Below are 21,437 nucleotides of genomic sequence, written 5' to 3'. Positions count from 1 at the left end.
ACACTTGGCCTCATCTTTACTAGAGGCTGCTCGCCTCTATGTTTCCCCCTCCTCCAGGTTTCTGATCATTGCATTGTTATATTTTCTGTCTCCCTTTCCTCTAACCACTTGGCACTGTCACGATCTTCACCCTCTCTCTCCCACTACTCTCTTTCTATCATATCATCTCTCCCTTCTGCTAAATCTTTCTCCCTCATGTCTCCTGATTCACACTCTTGGCATTCTCTCAACCAGCTTCATGAGGTAGTTAGTTACCTGTAATGCATTTCAATTAACAGGTGTGCCTTGTTAAAAGTGAATTTGGGGAATTTCATTCCTTAATGTGTTTGAGTCAGTCAGTTGTTGTGACAAGGTAGGGGTGGTATACAGAAGACAGCTCTATTTGGTAAAATACTAAGTCCATATTAGGGTAAGAAGTTTGGAACCACCAAGACTCTTCCTAGAGCTGGATGCCTGGCTCACATTTCTGAAGAGACCTGAAAATAGCTGTGCAGCAACTCTCCCCATCTGACCTGACAGAGCTTGAGAGGATATGCAGAGAAGAATGGGAGAAACTCCTTATCCTTGTTTCCAGATTTGATAAAAAGTCTACATCTGTCACATCATTGCTTGTGCAATGCTACCATCTTTTGAGGAGTAGTGATATTGCCAATCTGAGTTTAATTTCCTATTTCTGAAATGTTTCCTTTTGATTTCCTCTTATTCCAAATGGTCTTAAACTTTTTGAGAAATGTTTGTTTTTACATGCAAAGTTAAATTAAAAAAAATATAGACATGACAAGGTTGACCCCCAAAATACAAAGAACTGCTCATAAAAATGTCACAGATAATTTGTATCATATGGTTTAAAGGCACAACCTGGTATATTCATTTCAATTAATGATATACCCATTGATTATTGAATATAACTCAAATGCCTCATTTGCATAAATGGTGATCATGCAGTCATCTACAACTCCATCTATGTGAATTTCAGTTTTAAAAGGTACAATATCCCATGTGATACACAGATAATGAGGTTGCACATATAGTAGCTCAATTACTTTTCCTCTTATGCTCTGCTCATTAATATTCATCACGGGCAACTATTTGATGAAAATGAGACATAGTGCTTTCACTGTAAACCACTAGAGGGTGGAAATTAAACCACCAAACCCACAACATTGCTTGTGGTGGTCACTGCAATATTGTAACAGAAAAAATGAACTAGGTTCGCAGTTAACCAGGAAAAAAAGTTATTATTTTATAGGTACCATTCTGGGTCAATAGCAGCAGCAATAACAGAAATGTGACTGAATTTTGACAAGGAATTTGTCATTGGTATTTTCATTTTTTTTTTTTTTAAAGTAATGGCACACAAATTATCACTAGGTGGCAGCAAGTCCACTTTTTGACTCTGGAATCATCTCTTTCCATTTAGGATTTTGTGTCTCCTGTATGACCTGAAATGAGGAAATGATGAAATAAGAACTGAAGAATGGCCTCTAATGAATGTATTAGATGAGCCATGCTATATGTCTGCAGTGGCATACAATAGGAAATGCAAAGGCCTCCACAGTACCTGTGCTTTGACTGTAATTGAAATGCACAGGGCCTATACAGTGAGTGTATGTGCTGGAACAACATTTTGTTCCAGCACGTGAGGAGATATCCCCCTCTAATCATAGTTCTTCCCAGTTCCCAGACATCCTCAATCTGATGTGTAGCTTCATGACTTCATCCTAATTGTGTTAAGCATACATTACATTAGGAAATTAAACTCAGATAAGCATTATCACTGTTTATCTGAGTTTAATTTCCTATTTCTGAATGGTTTCCTTTTGATATCCTCTTATTCCCAATGGTCTTAAACTTTTTGAGAAATGTTTGTTTTTACATGCAAAGTTAAATAAAGGTTCAATTTAAAAAATGATAGACATGACAAGGTTGACCCATAAAATACAAAAAAACGGCTCATAAAAATGTCACAGATAATTTGTATCCTATGGTTTAAAGGCACAACCTGGCATATTCATTTCAAATAATGATATTTAATATAAACAAACATTACTTTGAAATAGAGCTGGTTTCCTGGACACAGATTAAGCCTAGTCGTGGACTAAAAGGCATGCTCAATGGATATTATCCAGTGAAAAAACATTTCAGCTCAGGACTAGGTTTAATCTGTGTTTTGGTCTGTTTTCAGCGACACATGTTCTTCAGTGGACTTCATCTAGAGTGTCTGTGAATCTGAGATATTTATTTATTTACATTTTTTATTTCAACTTTATTTAATCAGGTAAGCTAGTTGAGAGCAACCTGGCCAAGATAAAGCAAAGCAGTGCAACACAAACAACAACACAGAGTTACACACGGAACAACAAACATACAATCAATAATACAACAGAAAAAGTCGATATACAGTGTGTGCAAATGAGGTAAGGCAATGAATAGGCCATAGTCGCTAAATAATTACAATATAGCAATTAAACACTGGAGTGATAAATGTGCAGAAGATGAGTGTGCAAATAGAGATTCTGGGGTGCAAAGGAGCAAAATAAATCAAATAAATAAAAGTATGGGGATGCGGTAGTTGGATGGGCTATTTACAGATGGGCTAATTACAGGTGCAGTGATATGTGAGCTGCTCTGACAGCTGGTGCTTAAAGCTAGTGAGGGAGATATGAGTCTCCAGCTTCAGTGATTTTTGCAGTTCGTTCCAGTCATTGGCAGCAGAGAACTGGAAGGAAATTCGGCCGAAGGAGGAATTGGCTTTGCGGGTGACCAGTCAAATATACCTGCTGGAGCGCGTGCTACAGGTGGGTGTTGCTATGGTGACCAGTGAGCTGAGTTAAGGCAGGGCTTTACCTAGAAAAGTCTTATAGATGACCGGGACCCAGTGGGTTTGGCGACGAATATGAAGCGAGAACCAGCCAACGAGAGCATACAGGTCGCAGTGGTGGGTAGTATCTGGGGCTTTGGTGACACAACGTATGGCACTGTTATAGGCTGCATCCAATTTGCTGAGTAGAGTGTTGGGGGCTATTTTATAAATGACATCGCTGAAGTTGAGGATTGGTGGTATAGTCAGTTTTACGAGTGTATGTTTGGCAGCATGAGTGAAGGATACTTTTTTTGCGAAATAGGAAGCCGATTCAAAATTTAATTTTAGATTGGAGATGCTTAATGTGAGTCTGGAAGGAGAGTTTACAGTCTAACCAGACACCTCTGTATTTGTAGTTGTCCACATATTCTAAGTCAGAACCATCCAGAGTAGTGATGCTGGATGGGAGGGCAGGTGTGGGCAGCGATCGGTTGAAGAGCATGCATTTAGTTTTACCTGAATTTAAGAGCAGTTGGAGGCCACGGAAGGAGAATAGTATGACATTGAAGCTCGTCTGGAGGTTAGTTAACAGTGTCCAAAGAAGGGCCAGAAGTATACAGAATGGTGTCGTCTGCGTAGAGGTGGATCCGAGAATCACCAGCAGCAAGAGCTACACCATTGATGTATACAAGAGTCACCCCCATAGAGACTGCCAGAGGTCCGGACAACAGGCCCTCCGATTTGACACACTGAACTCTGTCTGAGAAGTAGTTGGTGAACCAGTTGAGGCAGTCATTTGAGAAACCAAGGCTGTTGAGTCTACCAATAAGAATGCGGTGATTGACAAGTCGAAACAATGTGGTGATTGAGTCGAAAGCCTTGGCCAGGTCACTGAATACAGCTGCACAGTATTGTCTCTTATCAATGGCGGTTATGATATAGTTTAGGACCTTGAGCCTGGCTGAGGTGCACCCATGACCAGCTCGGAAACCAGATTGCATAGCGGAGAAGGTACGGTGGGATTCGAAATGGTCGGTGATCTGTTTGTTATCTTGGCTTTCGAAGACCTTAGAAAGGCAGGGTATGATAGATATAGGTCTGTAGCAATTTGGCTCTAGAGTGTCTCCCTCTCTGAAGAGGGGGATGACCGCGTCAGCTTTCCAATCTTTGGAAATCTCAGACGATATGAAAGAGAGGTTGAACAGGCTAGTAATAAGGGTTGCAACAATTTCAGCAGATCATTTTAGAAAGAGAGGGTCCAGATTGTCTAACCCGGCTGATTTGTAGGGGTCCATATTTTGCAGCTATTTCAGAACATCAGCTATCTGCATTTGGGTGAAGGGGAAATGGGGGAGGCTTGGGCAAGTTGCTGTGGGGGGCGCAGGGCTGTTGACCGGGCTAGGGGTAGCCAGGTGGAAAGCATGGCAAGCCGTAGAAAAATGCTTATTGAAATTCTCCATTTGTCGCAGATTTATCGTGGTGACAGTGTTTCCTAGCCTCAGTGCAGTGGGCAGCTGGGAGGAGGTGCTCTTATTCTCCAATGACTTTACAGTGTCCCATAACTTTTGGAGTTTGTGCGACAGGATGTACATTTCTGTTTGAAAAAGCTAGCCTTTGCTTTCCTAACTGCCTGTGTCTATTGGTTCCTAACTTCCCTGAAAAGTTGCATATCGCGGGGACTATTCGATGCTAATGCAGTACGCCACCGGATGTTTTTGTGCTGGTCAAGGGCAGTCAGGTCTGGAGTGAACCCAGGGCTATATCTGTTCCTGGTTCTATGTTTTTTAAATGGGGCATGCTTATTTAAGACGGTGAGGAAAGCACTTTTAAAGAATAACCAGGCATCCTCTACTGACAGAATGAGGTCAACATCCTTCCAGGATACTCGGGCCAGGTCGATTAGAAAGGCCTGCTCGCTGAAGTGTTTTAGGGAGCGTTTGAATTATAATTTGTGCTACAAGCTGCTGTCATTAGACCAAAGGGTAGCATGTGATGTTAATGGATGTTTTAATCATGTTGTGTAATACCATCAAAGGTACAGTGTTAAGAGTCCAGCACCATGTTGGAATAGTAATAAGGATAAAGTAAGATATAGCTAACATCTGTAATTAGTGAGGTCTTCTTATACCAGATCCCTGAGGTATTGTACTGAGCCCTGCAAGTAAAATCTGGAATTGAGCAGTAACTAAATATTCAGGTATTCAGATGGTAGAATTTTTTTCAAATACAATATTTCGGGTTAGAGACTGATGTTAGCATAGGACCTATTGTAGCACATTATTGGACTGTGGATGCTAATACATTTCTGGTCCAAGTTAACCAAAAAATGACCTCCAAGTGCTACTGTATTTGGTCGAGGACTTGGCTTTATCGGAGTTCGGGAAACCAGCATCATGTCCGAGGTATTTGTTTTCATGAGACTTGTTTGGAAAACCCATAAGCAGTTTTCACAAGCTACATTTTGAGACACCATTATATCAATTTTGTGAGTGCCAATAACATATGTACAAGCAGAGTCGTCTTATGACAAATTTACTGGCTTTCAACCCCAAACATTCTCCCATTCCAACACATACTTCATTGCAATCCTTCCATGAGGCGAAGTGACTATTTACATCCATTTTGAGAGCATTAAATATACATTTAAGCATCTCATCATGTCAACTGCTGTGTCCCCATGTGCTCGCTGGAGTTAATGTATTCACAACATAAAGGTTACCTTATTTGATTAGGAGGCAGCAGAGAATGCACAATTCTGGAGGTGCTATGATGTTCTGCTTGAGTACAATAATGTATGCCAGAGATAATACACTAAACTAAGAAAGGATGTCTTCCTCTGTCAATCATGTTTATGTATGAGTCTCATGTGGATAGTAGGTTTATTTGCATCATGCACATAGGTTGCCAGATATTTCTAGATTGTAATTTGTTTGTCGACAATTGTATTGTCTTAGCAGTGATGGTAGTCTAGAAATGCATTGGGCACAGGTTCGCCTCTAATTTAGGATCTTCGGGCCTGATTCCATCAACCCTGATATTGCACTCTTCGTGCTGTGTTCTTGTTTACAAAAATGTGATTCTGAAATAAGGAAGCTATCTGCCTGTCTGTGACTGGAGTCCTAAAACTTTTCATCAGTTGTGTTTTTCCACATAGAAAAAAGGTATGTTTACTTCATAAATACTGCACGTTTGATTGAATTGTGCCTCTGCTCTTGTTTCTAATTAATCATACAAGGGAGAATCTCAAATATCTCTCATCCACTCCAGCCTGCTGCTTCAGGCCGACAGTATGAATACCAACTGGAAATGCCCGGGGTTGGGGTTTCAAACATTGAACACATGCCCAAAAACTATATGGAGCCCCGTGGTGAGTGATTCATCCTATCTGCATTTTTAGAGGGTTCCAGCACCCAGCCCTGGCTCAGTTGTGTGTGCATGTGAGACAGCCTCTGACATTTCTCCAAATCAATCTGCCACTGTATTATCAGCACTTGGATGATCCTGGACAAGGCGCACACACCTTCCCAACACGATTGGGTGTATTAATACAGGAGGCAGGGGACTGGAAAGCATGTGTCAAACCTGGCTGCCGGAAGCAAATCTAATGCCATGTTGAGTTTGTCACCCTCCCCCCTTGTTTTATCTCATTGTCTGGAAGTGAGTCAGGAGGTGGAGGCATGCTAAGTCAACTGGGACACAGCTGTCAGAGTCAAATAAAGTAATGATATTCACCACTGTTCTCCAGCTATTTTTCAAAGAAGAGCTGAAATCTATCATTCAAATTACTAATGTAGTCAATACGCATTCAGGGGAGAAACCACATGACAAGAGATCCAGCTATAGTTGTAGAGAAAATAGGGTGCAGTTGGGAGAAACTAAGGAGAATACCAATCCTATTCAATGATTTAGAGTTGAGAGTGCTGTTGCATTGGGGGTATTTGACAATTTGATTAAATTTGACATATTCAAACAAAATAAATAATTTGATAGCATATAACATACAGAACTGTTAAGGTTGTAGTATTGCAAATCTTTGGTTTATTCTCAAACCCAGCCTACTCACTCGTATCGAAACGCATTAAACACGTGTTATTCCTGTTCCTTATCAAATATGTTATACCAGTGGGAATTGTACTTGCATATGTAATGGAGCATGAAATTCACACTTTACAAATGTATTACAGCATGCCCTCAGTGACAGATTAAACGTGGTCCTAGCTGTAGATATATTTGCCATCTTTATACTATCATGCCAACACAAACCTAACTATGCTGGTGCGGAAAAGTTTGTTTCAGCACGTTCTGGCTACGTTGGTGAAAGTGAAAGCATGCCATCTTAGAACAGCTTGGTTGAGTTCACTTCACTAGTGTGAAAATCTATTTTGTGAAGTCATTAAACCCTGAATTGGTCAGTATTCTGAAATAAGCATGTAGAACAACAATCCATCGCCAGAACTCTATGAAGAAATTAAAAGTACCCACTTAAGGTAGGTGAGAGAGAACAGTATCAACACTGCACGACGAGTGTATGGATGTATCAAACTGAGGATAAAGATGTGAAGGTGAATGAGACTTCAATTGTCATTCTTGCACCAATACAGAAAAAGCACTCAAAAAAATGATGCCCACGAAACAATGTTGTTTTGAAAAGCAGTAAAATGGTAATAATTGAAATGTCTGAAATGCTCGATAAGATGCTTCATAGCAACAGCAAGAGACAAATAAGTGATGCAGACAAGTGAAATGGGGAGATTCAAGTAATTTCCCCGTTGGCTACCCTACTGTCTCTACTGTTTCCATTAAAAAAAAAATGTTTAAGGCAAATTCAAAACATGCTAGCTGGGTGGAAGAGAGGTTGAGCAAAGTTTTTAAACACAGACACATTCCTCTCTCTCATTCAATCTATTCATGTTTTGGCGGTATTTACCGTTTGACGGTATTTACCATTGCTCGTTGCTATAATATACTTTCAATGAGGAAAGCACAATATAGCCATGCTAAGCCAGCCTTGGCAATATAGAGTTGCGTTAGCATTTTTAAACAGTGGGACATTATTCCTCTTAATGGATGTATGTGTTCCTATTCACAATGACTTATTTGTCTTATTTCGGCCTAGTTTCTAGTTTCTAGAAACTAGTGCCTTGTTTCGCAATGGTGTGGACAGTGCTAATTACATCTTTGCTTGCACAATTGCGTGTATCCAGCTCCCCATGCTTGAGATTTGGTTGCACAAGCTGGCCACTTGTTTTTTTATGTTTCCTGGTGTGATAAACTTTGTGTTGAATGGGACTCCACATTTAAAAGGTGTGATTCAAAATCAACCAGTAGTAGAACCTGCTCAGGTCCTGCTACCATCCATCTCTGGAAGGCAGTGGGGTTCTCTGTTTGACCAATGGCTCCCCCTATAACTTGTACCAGCTCATTTCTTTGATCATGGGCTTGGGTAAGCAGAATGCATGGTAACTTGTTTTGTTTTTGGCAGGACAAAGAAGTCTGAGAATGATTTTCTGATGTTAGCAGGTAGAGCTTTCATGTCTTGAATGTGGATAGGAATACAACTTGCATAGTTTGTTCAGTCCAGTGCAAACCGAATGGGCACAGGGCGTCATTTTACCGTCTTATTCTGGGTATATTCTGGTTGTGACGTCATATGACCAAAATATAGCCCGTTTAAGATGTATTTTTTTGAGAAGTCTTTATTATGACATAAATATGACAAGAAAATACTTATTTTGCCTAACATCTTCCGAAATGACTCAAATCAAACATGGGCTCCCAAGTGACACAGTGGTCTAAGACACTGCATTTCAGTGCCTCACTACAGTCCTTGGTTTGAATCCAGGCTGATTCACATCCGGCAGTGATTGGGAGTCCCATAGGGCGGCACACAATTGGCCCAGCGTTGTCCGGGGTAGGCCGTCATTGTAAATAAGTTAAATAACGGTTAAAAACAAAAAATAAATAAAAGGTTTGGACACACCTACTCATTCCAGGGTTTTTTCTTTATTTGTACTATTTTCTACATTGTAGAATAATAGTGAAGCCATCAAAACTATGAAATAACACAAATGGAATCATATAGTAACCAAAAAAGTGTTAAACAACTCAAAATATATTTTACATTTGAGATTCTTCAAAGTAGCCACCCTTTGCCTTGATGACAGCTTTGCACACTCTTGGCATTCTCTCAATGAGCTTCATGAGGTAGTCACCTGGAATGCATTTCAATTTGCGTTTGAGCCAATCAGTTGTGTTGTAACAAGGTAGTGGTGGTATACAGAAGATAGCCCTATTTGGTAAAAGACCAAGTCCATATTATGGAAAGAACAGCTCAAATAAGCAAAGAGAAATGATAGTCCATCATTACTTTAAGACATGAAGGTCAGTCAATAAGGAAGAAACACAGAGGAAATCTGTCCTTTGGTCTGATGGGTCCAAATTTGAGATTTTTGGTTCCAACCACCGTGTCTTTGTGAGACAGTAGGTGAATGGATGACCTCTGCATGTGTGGTTCCCATCGTGATGCATAGAGGAGGTGTGGGGGTGCTTTGCTGGTGACAGTGTTGGTGATTTATTTAGAATTCAAGGCACTCTTAATCAGCATGTCTACCACAGCATTCTGCAGCAATACGCCATCCCATCTGGTTTGGGCTTGGTGGGACTATCATTTGTTTTTCAACAGGACAATGACCCAAAACACATACAGGCTGTGTAAGGGCTATTTGACCAAGGAGAGTGATGTTGTCCTGCATCAGATGACCTGGACTCCACAATCACCCGACCTCAACCCAATTGAAATGGTTTGGGATGAGTTGGACCGCAGAGTGAAGGAAAAGCATCCAACAAGTGCTCATCATGTGTGGGAACTCTTTCAAGACTGTTGGAAAAGCATTCCAGGTGAAGCTGGTTGAGAGAATTCCAAGAGGGTGCAAAGCTGTCATCAAGGCAAAGGGTGGCTATTTGAAGAATATAAAAAAGTGTTTTGTTTGTTTCAAACTTTTTGGGTTACTACATGATTCCATATGTGTTCTTTCATAGTTTTTATGTCTTCACTATTATTCTACAATGTTGTAAATAGTAAAAATAAAGAAAAACGTTTGAACTAGTAGGTGTGTCCAAACTATTGACTGGTACTGTATATGTACGAACTGAATGTGATATTGTGTTGTTACAGTTCTCATGGCAGTTGTTTTTTAAAACAAACCTTAAAATATTGAATCTTCTCAGGTACATGCAGGGCAGAGCACATTCCCCTTTGCCCTTCCAGTCTCCAAAGTGCCTTTTCCGGTGGTGGTATAATTTCACAGACAATTTTTTTTGCTATGCATTTTTTTCTTCTGAACTGCCAGCAGTCAAACCTGTTAAGGATATGGCAGACATATGCCCCCTTTGGAGAGATTGGGTACCCCTAGTAAACTGAAAAAAAAATCTGTCAAAAATTGCTAATATATGCAAATAAAAATTATTATTGGATAGAAAACACTCTAAAGATTCTAAAACCGTTGGAATTATGTCTGTAAGTATAGCAGAACTCACAGGGCAGGCATTCTTCCAAACTAGTTTTTGTGGCCATGAAAGTTGGAGCAACTTTGACGTCATGGCCCCCACCCTTCCCAACCAGCTATGATTCTGGGGAGACTTTCTATCTCTTCCGCTAGATGTCCTCTTTCAGGAGAGCTTTGAATCGTTCAAATCCCGCGAGAATTGACCCTATGGGAGTGAAATTAGTGCGTGCCACGAGAGAATAGGCTGTGCGTTAGGGCGCGAATTGGTCCCAGCCATTCCTTTGTTCCAGCACTCAAGAGAAGGGCAGACGATGGCCGATTGAATTGAAGTTTGTTTTGCGTGTCTAAAACATCATAAAGCTTGCTTCTGCACTTAGTTTGACCTGTTTAGTCGACATATAATATGTAATTTTGAAGTTTTGATGCGCAACTTTTCCGGACCAGAGGACGTTTTGGGTGCATTTCAGCTGATGTTATTAGCAGTAGCTAATACAAAGACGCAAGACTTGAAACCAAACGATGTATTGGGTAAGTATGAACCCTTCCAGAACATTCTGAACGAAGACCATCGAAGGTAAGGGAATATTTATGCTTAAATCTGTGTTTCTGTTGACTCCAACATTACGTAGAAATGTAGCTTGGAACTGAGCGCCGTCTCAGCATATAGAATAGTGTGCGATTTCTGTAACGTTAAAAATAAATCTAACAAAGCGGTTGCATAAAGAAGAAGTGTATCTTTCTAACTATATGTAGAACATGTATATTTAGTCAAAGTTTATGATGTCTATTTACGTTATCTTGCCGCGCTACAGATTTCCTGCGGGCATTTTTGAGTAATTTCTGAACGTGAACTCACTGTAAATGGACATTTATGGATATAAATGGCATATTATTGAAAAAAAAAATTATGTACTGTGTAACATGTAATATTACTGTCATCTGATGAAGATTTTCAAAAGGTTAGTGAGCGATTTATTTTTTAATCCTGCGTTTGTTGATTGCATGTTTTGGCTATTCAAATGAGCTGTGTCTGGTGGTGGTTTTACATATATATGTGCTATGTTTTCGCCGTAAAACATTTTAGAAATCTGACTTGCTGGCTAGATGAACAAGGTGTTTATCTTTCATTTGAGCTATTGGACTTGTTAATGTGTGGAGGTTAAATATTTGTAAGAATATTTTTGCGTTCCATGCGCCACCGTTTCAGCTGAACGTGGGAGGGTTGATTCCCAATTGGGAACCAGTATCGTAGACAGGTTAAAATTCTCATTTGCTTTAGAACCAAAACGTTGCGCCGCGCATCTTGATTGTTGGTCAATGTGAATGACCAGCATCGGCTCGCAAAGGCTGGCACACATATCCAGATTAGTGACCAGATAGAACTAGTTTCATTTCCTCCTGTTTTGCCTGGCATAAACAGATTATGCCTACGTTTATCATCCATATAAAATACCGTTTAGCAATTTACTACTGACTCATGATTGCCAGAACAATATGCTACCTGACAATTTCATTGATCATTTTCATATTTATTTAAGAACAAATTCTTATTTTCAATGACGGCCTAGGAACAATGGGTTAACTACCTGTTCAGGGGCAGAACGACAGATTTGTACCTTGTCAGCTCGGGGATTTGAACTTGCAACCTTCCGGTTACTAGCCCAACGCACTAACCACTAGGCTACCCTGCCACCCAAACTAGATATGCCTGGTTTGGGTGGCTACTGGCTATGTCTAAAGATAAGCAGCTTTAACATTGCACTGTCTTCAATGTTATGGGATGAAGATGTAACATATTCTGGTGGATTTATTATGATATTTGTGAAGTAGAAAATGATTACCCAGCTGTCAACATGCACTCGGCAGGCAGGCTGTCCTGCAACGTGATGGCGTGGTGCAGACAATGTGCGTTCCATCCGATCCTGCAACCTCTGCTACAAGTAGGCATCATGGTTGTATGATTTAGCTACGTATACCTCCGTGATATTGGCTGCTAATTTGAATGGCTTTCAGCTCCAAATGCAGGTGTAAAACTCTGTTTATATATGTTGCATATGTTGCGTTTTGAAAATGCATTTCCTTTATTGATGTAATGACAGGCAACATTTGGAGTTGGATATATTAATGGTAGGCTACAGTACTTACAATCTTATAATTTGACTGGAATTGTGTTGGTTATTGTTAATAAGGGCAGAATTTATTCAATTTCAAAATACTTCACTCAACAGATTGTAAGATTGTGCTGCTTTCCCCCTTTTTATGTAATAATTTCTCAGTCTGACCACAGTGCAGGAAATTCTGTTTTTGGGGTGCCATTATGTTTTGGAGCACATGCCACCCAAAAGGTATGTGCATGGCCCTGGATCTTCTCATCAAACTTCTAAAATGAAAAATCTGGAATAATTGTGCATTTTGTGATAAACACAGAGAGAGATGTATGTACAATCTATACATTTCAGCAGACACTCTTATCAAGGGCACAGATATATTTTTCACCAAGTCTACTATGAGATTCAAACCAGCAAACTTTTGGTTACTGGCTCAGCGCTCTTAACCACTATGCTACCTGCCCACCTGAATATATTCAGATATAGAGCCACCCCAGATTTAGACCCTAGGGCGTGTGGCAGCCATTCTTAATCATTATATTACAATTCAGAAGAGAGGTATAATTTGGAACTGAGGTAGGTTTATGGACCCTGAGAAAATGTAGATATGGAGCACACCCAGATTTGGCCCCTGGGGGGCATGGCAGTCCCATCAAATTGCCACAGGCGGTAATACAATTTACAGTTCAAAAGTCCTACACACCACATTTGGCACAGAGGTCTATTTAGGTACCCTGAAAAGATTTAGATATGGAACCCCCACAGATTCGGCCAGTGGGGGCTGTGTCAGCCATTTAACCTGTTGCGACGACCAAACCCGGATCCGGGATTCTATTTATAGACCTAAGCTCATTACCATAACGCAACGTTAACTATTCATGAAAATCGCAAATTAAATGAAATAAATACGCTATCTCTGAAGCTTAGCCTTTTGTTAACAACACTGTCATCTCAGATTTTCAAAATATGCTTTTCAACCATAGGAAAACAATCATTTGTGTAACAGTAGCTAGCTAGCGTAGCATTTAGCGTTAGCATTAGCGTTAGCATATAGCAGGCAACTATCACAAAAACAAGTAAAGCCTTCAAATAAAATAACTTACCTATGAAGAACTTCTGATGTTTTCAATGAGGAGACTCTCAGTTAGATAGCAGATGCTCAGTTTTTCCAAAAAGATTCTTTGTGTATTAGAAATAGCTCCATTTTGTACATCACATTTGGCTACCAAAAAAAAAAAAAAAAAAAAAAACGAAAATTCAGCCCTCAAAACGCAAACTTTTTTCCAAATTAACTCCATAATATCGACTGAAACATGGCAAACGTGGTTTAGAATCAATCCTCAAGGTGTTTTTCCACATATCTCTTCGATGATATATCCTTCGTGGAAGCCTGGTTTCTCCTTGCTCTCAAATGGAAAAATAATTGCACCTGGCTTTGCGCTCCAATTTCGACGCAGGGACACCAGGTGGACACTTGGAAAATGTAGTCTCTTAAGGTCAATCTTCCAATGATATGCCTACAAATACGTCACAATGCTGCAAACACGTTGGGGAAACGACAGAAAGTGTAGGCTCATTCCTTGCGCAATCACAGCCATATAAGGAGACAATGGAAAACAGAGCTTCAGAGATTCTGCTCATTTCCTGGTTGACGTATCATCTTGGTTTTGCCTGTAGAATGAGTTCTGGGGCACTTACAGACAATATCTTTGCAGATTCTGAAACTTCAGAGTGTTTTCTTTCCAAAACGGTCAATAATATGCATAGTCGAGCATCTTTTCGTGACAAAATATTGCGCTTAAAACGGGAACGTTTTTTATCCAAAAATGAAATAGCGCCCCTAGAGATCCAAGAGGTTAACAAAGAGGCTGCAGACTGTATCACTATATTACAAACCTACCAGGGGTGCAACTTTCACTGCATTTTTGTCCCCCCCAGTTTTATCATTGCAATGTGATACAAAAAACGGCAAAGGATGCTTTAGGACCATGCAGACGCCTCCGAGCGGTCGGGTAGGCTGTTTGGGGTGTTCAGAAATAAAAAACGAAACTAGTGTTTATTCGCAGAGCTGAGCAAGTATTGTAACTGACATGTAACATTAGCTAATGTTTCATCCCCTCTCGATTGAGTTAATTAGCTATTCTAGCTAGTAGCTACCACAGCCAGGTCAGGTCTAGCCTCTATCCATCTGTCAGATAGTGATGTGAGGTGGCTATTTTAGGAATGTGAAATGTCAGAATAATAGTAGAGAGAATGATTTATTTCAGCTTTTATTTATTTCATCACATTCCCAGTGAGTCAGAAGTTTACATACACTCAATTGGTTATATCCTGCCTGTTTGGCCCTGTCTGGGGGTATCGCCGGACGGGGCCACAGTGTCTCCCGACCCCTCTTGTCTCAGCCTCCAGTATTTATGCTGCAGTAGTTTATGTGTCAGGGGCTAGGGTCAGTCTGTTATATCTGGAGTATTTCTCCTGTCTTATCCGGTGTCCTGTGTGAATTTAAGTATGCTTTTTTTTTTAAGTATGCTTTTTCTCTTTCTTTTGTTCTTTCTCTCTCTCTGAGGACCTGAACCCTAGGACCATGCCTCAGGACTACCTGGCCTGATGACTCCTTGCTGTCCACAGTCCACCTGGTCATGCTTCTGCTCCAGTTTCAACTGTTCTGCCTGCAGCTATGGAACCCTGACCTGTTCACCGGATGTGCTACCTGTCCCAGACCTGCTGTTTTCAACTCTCTAGAGACAGCAGCAGCGGTAGAGATACTCTGAAGGATCGGCTATGAAAAGCCAAATTACATTTACTCCTGAGGTGCTGACCTGTAGCACCCTCGACAACCACTGTGATTATTATTATTTTGGCCCATTCCTCCTAACAGAGCTGGTGTAAGTGAGTCAGGCTTGTAGGGCTCCTTGCTCACACACACTTTTTCAGTTCTGCCTACAAATGTTCTGTAGGATTGAGCACAGGGCTTTGTGATGGCCACTCCAATACCTTGACTTTGTTGTCCTTAAGCCATTTTGCCACAACTTTGGAAGTATGCTTGGGGTCGTTGTCCATTTCGAAGGCCCATTTGCGACCAAGCTTAAACTTCCTGACTGATCTTGAGATGTTGCTTCAATATTTCCACATAATTTTCCATTCTCATGACGCCATCTATTTTGTGAAGTGCACCAGTCCCTCTTGCAGCAAAGCACCCCCACAACATGATGCTGCCACCCCGTGCTTAACGATTGGGATGGTGTTCTTCAGCTTGCAAGCCTCCCCCTTTTTCCTCCAAACATAACAATGGTCATTATGGCCAAAAGGTTCTATTTATTTATTTTATTTATTATTTATCAGACCAGAGGACATTTCTCCAAAAGTACGATCTTTGTCTCCATATGCAGTTGCAAACCGTAGTCTGGATTTTTTATGGCTGTTTTGTAGCAGTGTTTTCTTCCTTGCTGAGCGGCCTTTCAGATTATGTCAATATAGGACTCGTTTTACTGTGGATATAGATACTTTTGTACCTGTTTCCTCCAGCATCTTTTCAATGTCCTTTGCTGTTGTTCTGGGATTGATTTGCACTTTTCGCACCAAAGTACATTAATCTCTAGGAGACAGAATGTGTCTCCTTCCTGAGTGGTATGACGGCTGCGTGGTCACATGGTGTTTATTCTTGCTTACTATTGTTTGTACACATGAACGTGGTACCTTCAGGCGTTTGGAAATTAACCAGACTTGTGCAGGTCTACAATATTTTTCTGAGGTCTTGGCTGATTCCTTTTGATTTTCCAATTATTTCAAGCAAAGAGGCACTGAGTTTGATGGTAGGCCTTGAAATACATCCACAGGTACACCTCCAATTGACTCAAATGATGTCAATTAGTCTCTCAGAAGCTTCTAAAGCCATGACATTGTTTTCTGGAATTTTTCAAAATGTTTAAAGGCACAGTCAACTTAGTGTATGTAAACTTCTGACCCACTGGAATTGTGATACCGTGATTTATAAGTGAAATAATCTGTCTGTAAACAATCGTTGGAAATATTACTTGTGTCATGCACAAAGTATATGTCCTAACCGACTTGCCAAAACTATAGTTTGTTAACAAGACATTTGTGGAGTGGTTGAAAAACGAGTTTGAATGACTCCAACCTAAGTGTATGTAACCTTCTGACTTCAAATGTATATTAACAATATCAGTGAATGATACAAGTTCTTGAATTTATGGGTAGACCTACAGTAGCTGCAGGACAGGAGCTTAAGTTTAAAGGTCCAGTCTGGGATCTGGGAATAATGGTAATTTCAATTATTGAACCATTGATTATATTCTTGGATAACATAATGTATAAATGTACACCTTGGTAATTTTTTGTCATGCCTCATCTTAGGAGGATCAGATGGTGACAGGGGTCTCAGTAGGGTCAGGCAGCCAGGGAACACCAGTCTGTTACGGAGCTAAGATGCAGATACAACATTTTTGAAGATACAACACTTTATTCTCTCTGTGTAGCAAACATTGGACAAGCCAGATGCTATTTTAAGGCAGTCTGACAAACCTCCAAAGTTGATTTACAAACTGTTTCAAGGGTTGATGGAGGCTTTTCCCAATGACACAAAACATGTAAAACAAAAATGTGAGGAAGATTTGGGAGACATTATTGATGATGAATGGATACAGATGTTAGAATGCCCAGTCATGTTCATATAACCTCAGACACAATTTACTGTAGTTTAAGATCATCCATAGAACGCCAGTTCACATAAGAATGTGTTCTTAACTGACTTACCTAGTTAAATAAAGATTAAATAAAGTAAAAAAGTCCATTTTTTTTAAATCAGCGCCCGTGGAACTGAATTTACATGCTCTCAAATGTCATTCCTCTGCTGGAGGTATAAAATACAAAAGGGGACATATTTGCATATGTTATGCTCTTGTGAACGCTGGCTGAATTCTGGCAAAGAGTATGTATGTTATTTTATCTCGACATGTCTACAGATTCTCTCTTCTCCTTGTTTTTGTTTGCTTGAAAATGTTGATACTGGAGACTGGTATCTTAAGAAATTGTGTAACCAAGCATTTATAGCGGCTAAGAAATGCATTGTCATCCGTTAGAAGGTTGGTTATCCTCCCACAATTTCAAGTTTTGTACTACTAGATTTGATTTATTACAAGATTGACGGTATACTGGGCAAATTTCATAAGGTCTGGATGCCATATATGGAATACAGTACGACTAAATGATTCTGTATTGAAAACATGCCCACGTCAGGGGAGATACCCATTTAGGCAATTCCTAGCTGCTGGAGACCGTGTCAGCGTGCATGCGCCCGGCCCGCCACAGGAGTTGCTAGAGTGCGATGGGACAAGGACATCCCTGCCGGCCAAACCCTCTCCTAACCCGAACAACACTGGGCCAAATGTGCACCGCCCCATGGGTCTCCCGGTCCCTGCAACAGAGCCTGGACTTGAATCAGGATCTCTAGTGGCTCTGCGATGCAGTGCCTTAGACCACTGCGCCATTCGGGAGGCCTGTCCCCCCAACTTCTAAAAGTGTCGCCCCTGCTTTAATCTACAAAAAGTAATCGCCTTTTATATTTATTGTCTATACTTCTGGCCCTGGATCTCCTGAAATCCAAAAGGTTTGACAGTAACACGCAGGATACTGCAATGAGAACAGAGGAAAACACAGCAGTCATTTAGGCCAAATTTTAAGTGGAGCAGAGGTGAGTTAAAACACTCTAGTGATGAAGTAGCCCTGCCTGCTACTTAAAACCACCCTTGGCCAAAGACTAAATCTTTTTTTGGTCGAAATAATGTTTAAGGAGCAGGAGACTGGGGGTTCGCATCCTACCAGTAACATGGGCATGTAAACAAATGGCTACTAAAGGTACTTTTGAATGCCCATATCACAGTTGTAACTGGGAAAATATCGCAGCCATTACGTTGGAATACTTCACAGCTGAGTATGTTCTGCAAATGGAAAAAATTAAAGGTCATGTCACAGTTCAGAATATAAACAACTCGATGGCCTGCGGTAGCCAGACGTGTATAGCCGTAACGGAAATGTGGTGACCTTATTTGACCTTTTCTGCTGCTTTTGAGACACGGATCGATCCCTCCTTGGGGCACTACTTGTTGAGTAAATAAAACACTAAACAATCACAATACAGTCACTATTAGTCACTCTATTATGTATTATTATTTGAATATGTATTCATTATAGAATTGTCAGTTATTAATGATAAACCTTTAAACTGTGCTCTTCTTCCCCATCTCTCTATGTTTCAGCTCCAGATGACAAAACCAGCACACAGTCCGAGGGTTGCAGGTCTGCCCACTTCCTATTGGTGACGCATTGTATTCCGAGAAATATCCAATAAACCAAAGACATTGCTTTAACTGTGAATGTACTTTATTGCAGATATTTTCCTCAAATAAAATGGAGCATACATAACATGTTTATTTTATTACAATTTATTTATATTGGGTCTAATTTGGGTGGCTTGTATGAGAGTCATGTTTTATAACTCAGAAAAAAATCACACAGACTATTGTGTGCGTGTGTAGGAGAGAGAGAAAGAATGTGTGTGTGCATATTGTATTTTATTTTTCCTTGTCAGCCATCTCTGCTAACCATGCCCTCTCCACCAACTGTGAGTAAGCCCAACTGCACATGTCCGTTGTGGGAAATGGATAACACAATCTGTAGGCCTAAATGTATCCAATCCTGAAATAAAATGGAGCATACATATCAAATAAACAAGTGATTACAATATATTTACATATTTACATACGAATGTGTATGTCTTTTATTTTTTCTTGTTAGCCACCCATCTCTGCTTTGCTGTTTCATAAAAAAAACTGAGGTCTGGAACTCCCTCCAGGTCATCTCTCTCTCCATTACTTGGCCTTGGTTGCCTGATGACTCACCTTGAATTTGAATCGCTACAGACATTCATTGTGGAGAACAAACGTCAGTTTGGCCTGAGCGATGTGGATGGATAGCCAGGGTATGGCTTTGTTACATTAAAAAATACTTGTTTTGCAGGACAATAAACACATTTGCCTGCCACTCCTGGGAACCCTGTACATAATGTGAGGGCTGTTTGTTTCCTGTTTCAGCTCCAGATGAGCGTATGTGTCACGTTCTGACCTTTTATTTCCTTTGTTTTGTCTTTATTTAGTATGGTCAGGGCGTGAGTTGGGGTGGGCAGTCTATGTGTGTTTTTCTATGTTGGGGTTTTGAGTTCAGCCTAGTATGGTTTTCAATCAGAGGCAGGTGTCGTTAGTTGTCTCTGATTGAGAATCATACTTAGGTAGCCTGGGTTTCACTGTTGAGTTGTGGGTTTTTGTTTCCGTGTGAGTGTTTGTTGCCACACGGTACTGTTTCGGTTTTCGTTCATGTTCACGTTTATTGTTTTGTATTTCATAGAGTTCAGTTTATGTCTTAAAATAAACGTTATGGACACTTTCCACGCTGCGCATTAGTCCTCCGATCCTTCTCGCTACTCCTCCTCAAAAGAGGAGAAAGAATGCTGTTACAATATGTCAAATCAAATCAAATTTATTTATATAGCCCTTCGTACATCAGCTGATATCTCAAAGTGCTGTACAGAAACCCAGCCTAAAACCCCAAACAGCAAGCAATGCAGGTGTAGAAGCACGGTGGCTAGGAAAAACTCCCTAGAAAGGCCAAAACCTAGGAAGAAACCTAGAGAGGAACCAGGCTATGTGGGGTGGCCAGTCCTCTTCTGGCTGTGCCGGGTGGAGATTATAACAGAACATGGCCAAGATGTTCAAATGTTCATAAATGACCAGCATGGTCGAATAATAATAAGGCAGAACAGTTGAAACTGGAGCAGCAGCACAGTCAGGTGGACTGGGGACAGCAAGGAGTCATCATGTCAGGTATTCCTGGGGCATGGTCCTAGGGCTCAGGTCCTCCGAGAGAGAGAAAGAAAGAGAGAATTAGAGAGAGCATATGTGGGATGGCCAGTCCTCTTCTGGCTGTGCCGGGTGGAGATTATAACAGAACATGGCCAAGATGTTTAAATGTTCATAAATGACCAGCATGGTCGAATAATAATAAGGCAGAACAGTTGAAACTGGAGCAGCAGCACAGCCAGGTGGACTGGGGACAGCAAGGAGTCATCATGTCAGGTAGTCCTGGGGCATGGTCCTAGGGCTCAGGTCCTCCGAGAGAGAGAAAGAGAGAAGGAGAGAATTAGAGAACGCACACTTAGATTCACACAGGACACCGAATAGGACAGGAGAAGTACTCCAGATATAACAAACTGACCCTAGCCCCCCGACACATAAACTACTGCAGCATAAATACTGGAGGCTGAGACAGGAGGGGTCAGGAGACACTGTGGCCCACTCCGAGGACACCCCCGGACAGGGCCAAACAGGAAGGATATAACCCCACCCACTTTGCCAAAGCACAGCCCCCACACCACTAGAGGGATATCTTCAACCACCAACTTACCATCCTGAGACAAGGCTGAGTATAGCCCACAAAGACCTCCGCCACGGCACAACCCAAGGGGGGGGCGCCAACCCAGACAGGATGACCACATCAGTTACTCAACCCACTCAGGTGACGCACCCCCTCCAGGGACGGCATGAGAGAGCCACATATGTGTATGTAATAAGTCAGAATGTTCACGGGCAGTGTAGTAGGAAGTGTTGCAGCCGGTAAATGAAATACCACAGCAGAGGACTCTATGGCTGCAGCTGAACTGCTGGGGGTGGCAGATATAAAAGAGAGGCACCGTTTTCTTAACTGACAATAATCATACAACTAAACTGAATGAGCGTAAGGCCTAGATGTCACGACTCCTACCGAAGGTGGCTCCCCTTCCTGTTCGGGTGGCGCACTAATTAGGTTAACGTGTTTCCCCATTTCGTGGGGTTTTGTTGGACAGTTTAAATCCCTGTGTTTCAGGCATTTGGTTTGTATGTGCCCTGTGTTTCGTGGGGTGGCTTATGTTCGCCGTTAGTGCATTAAATAGCACTCCCCTGAACTCTCTGC

Source organism: Oncorhynchus clarkii, chromosome 12 (genome assembly GCF_045791955.1).
Source record: "Oncorhynchus clarkii lewisi isolate Uvic-CL-2024 chromosome 12, UVic_Ocla_1.0, whole genome shotgun sequence".
In the NCBI taxonomy this organism is placed as follows: domain Eukaryota; kingdom Metazoa; phylum Chordata; class Actinopteri; order Salmoniformes; family Salmonidae; genus Oncorhynchus; species Oncorhynchus clarkii.
The sequence above is the reverse complement of the archived record's forward strand: the minus strand, read 5'-3'. Positions refer to the sequence as shown.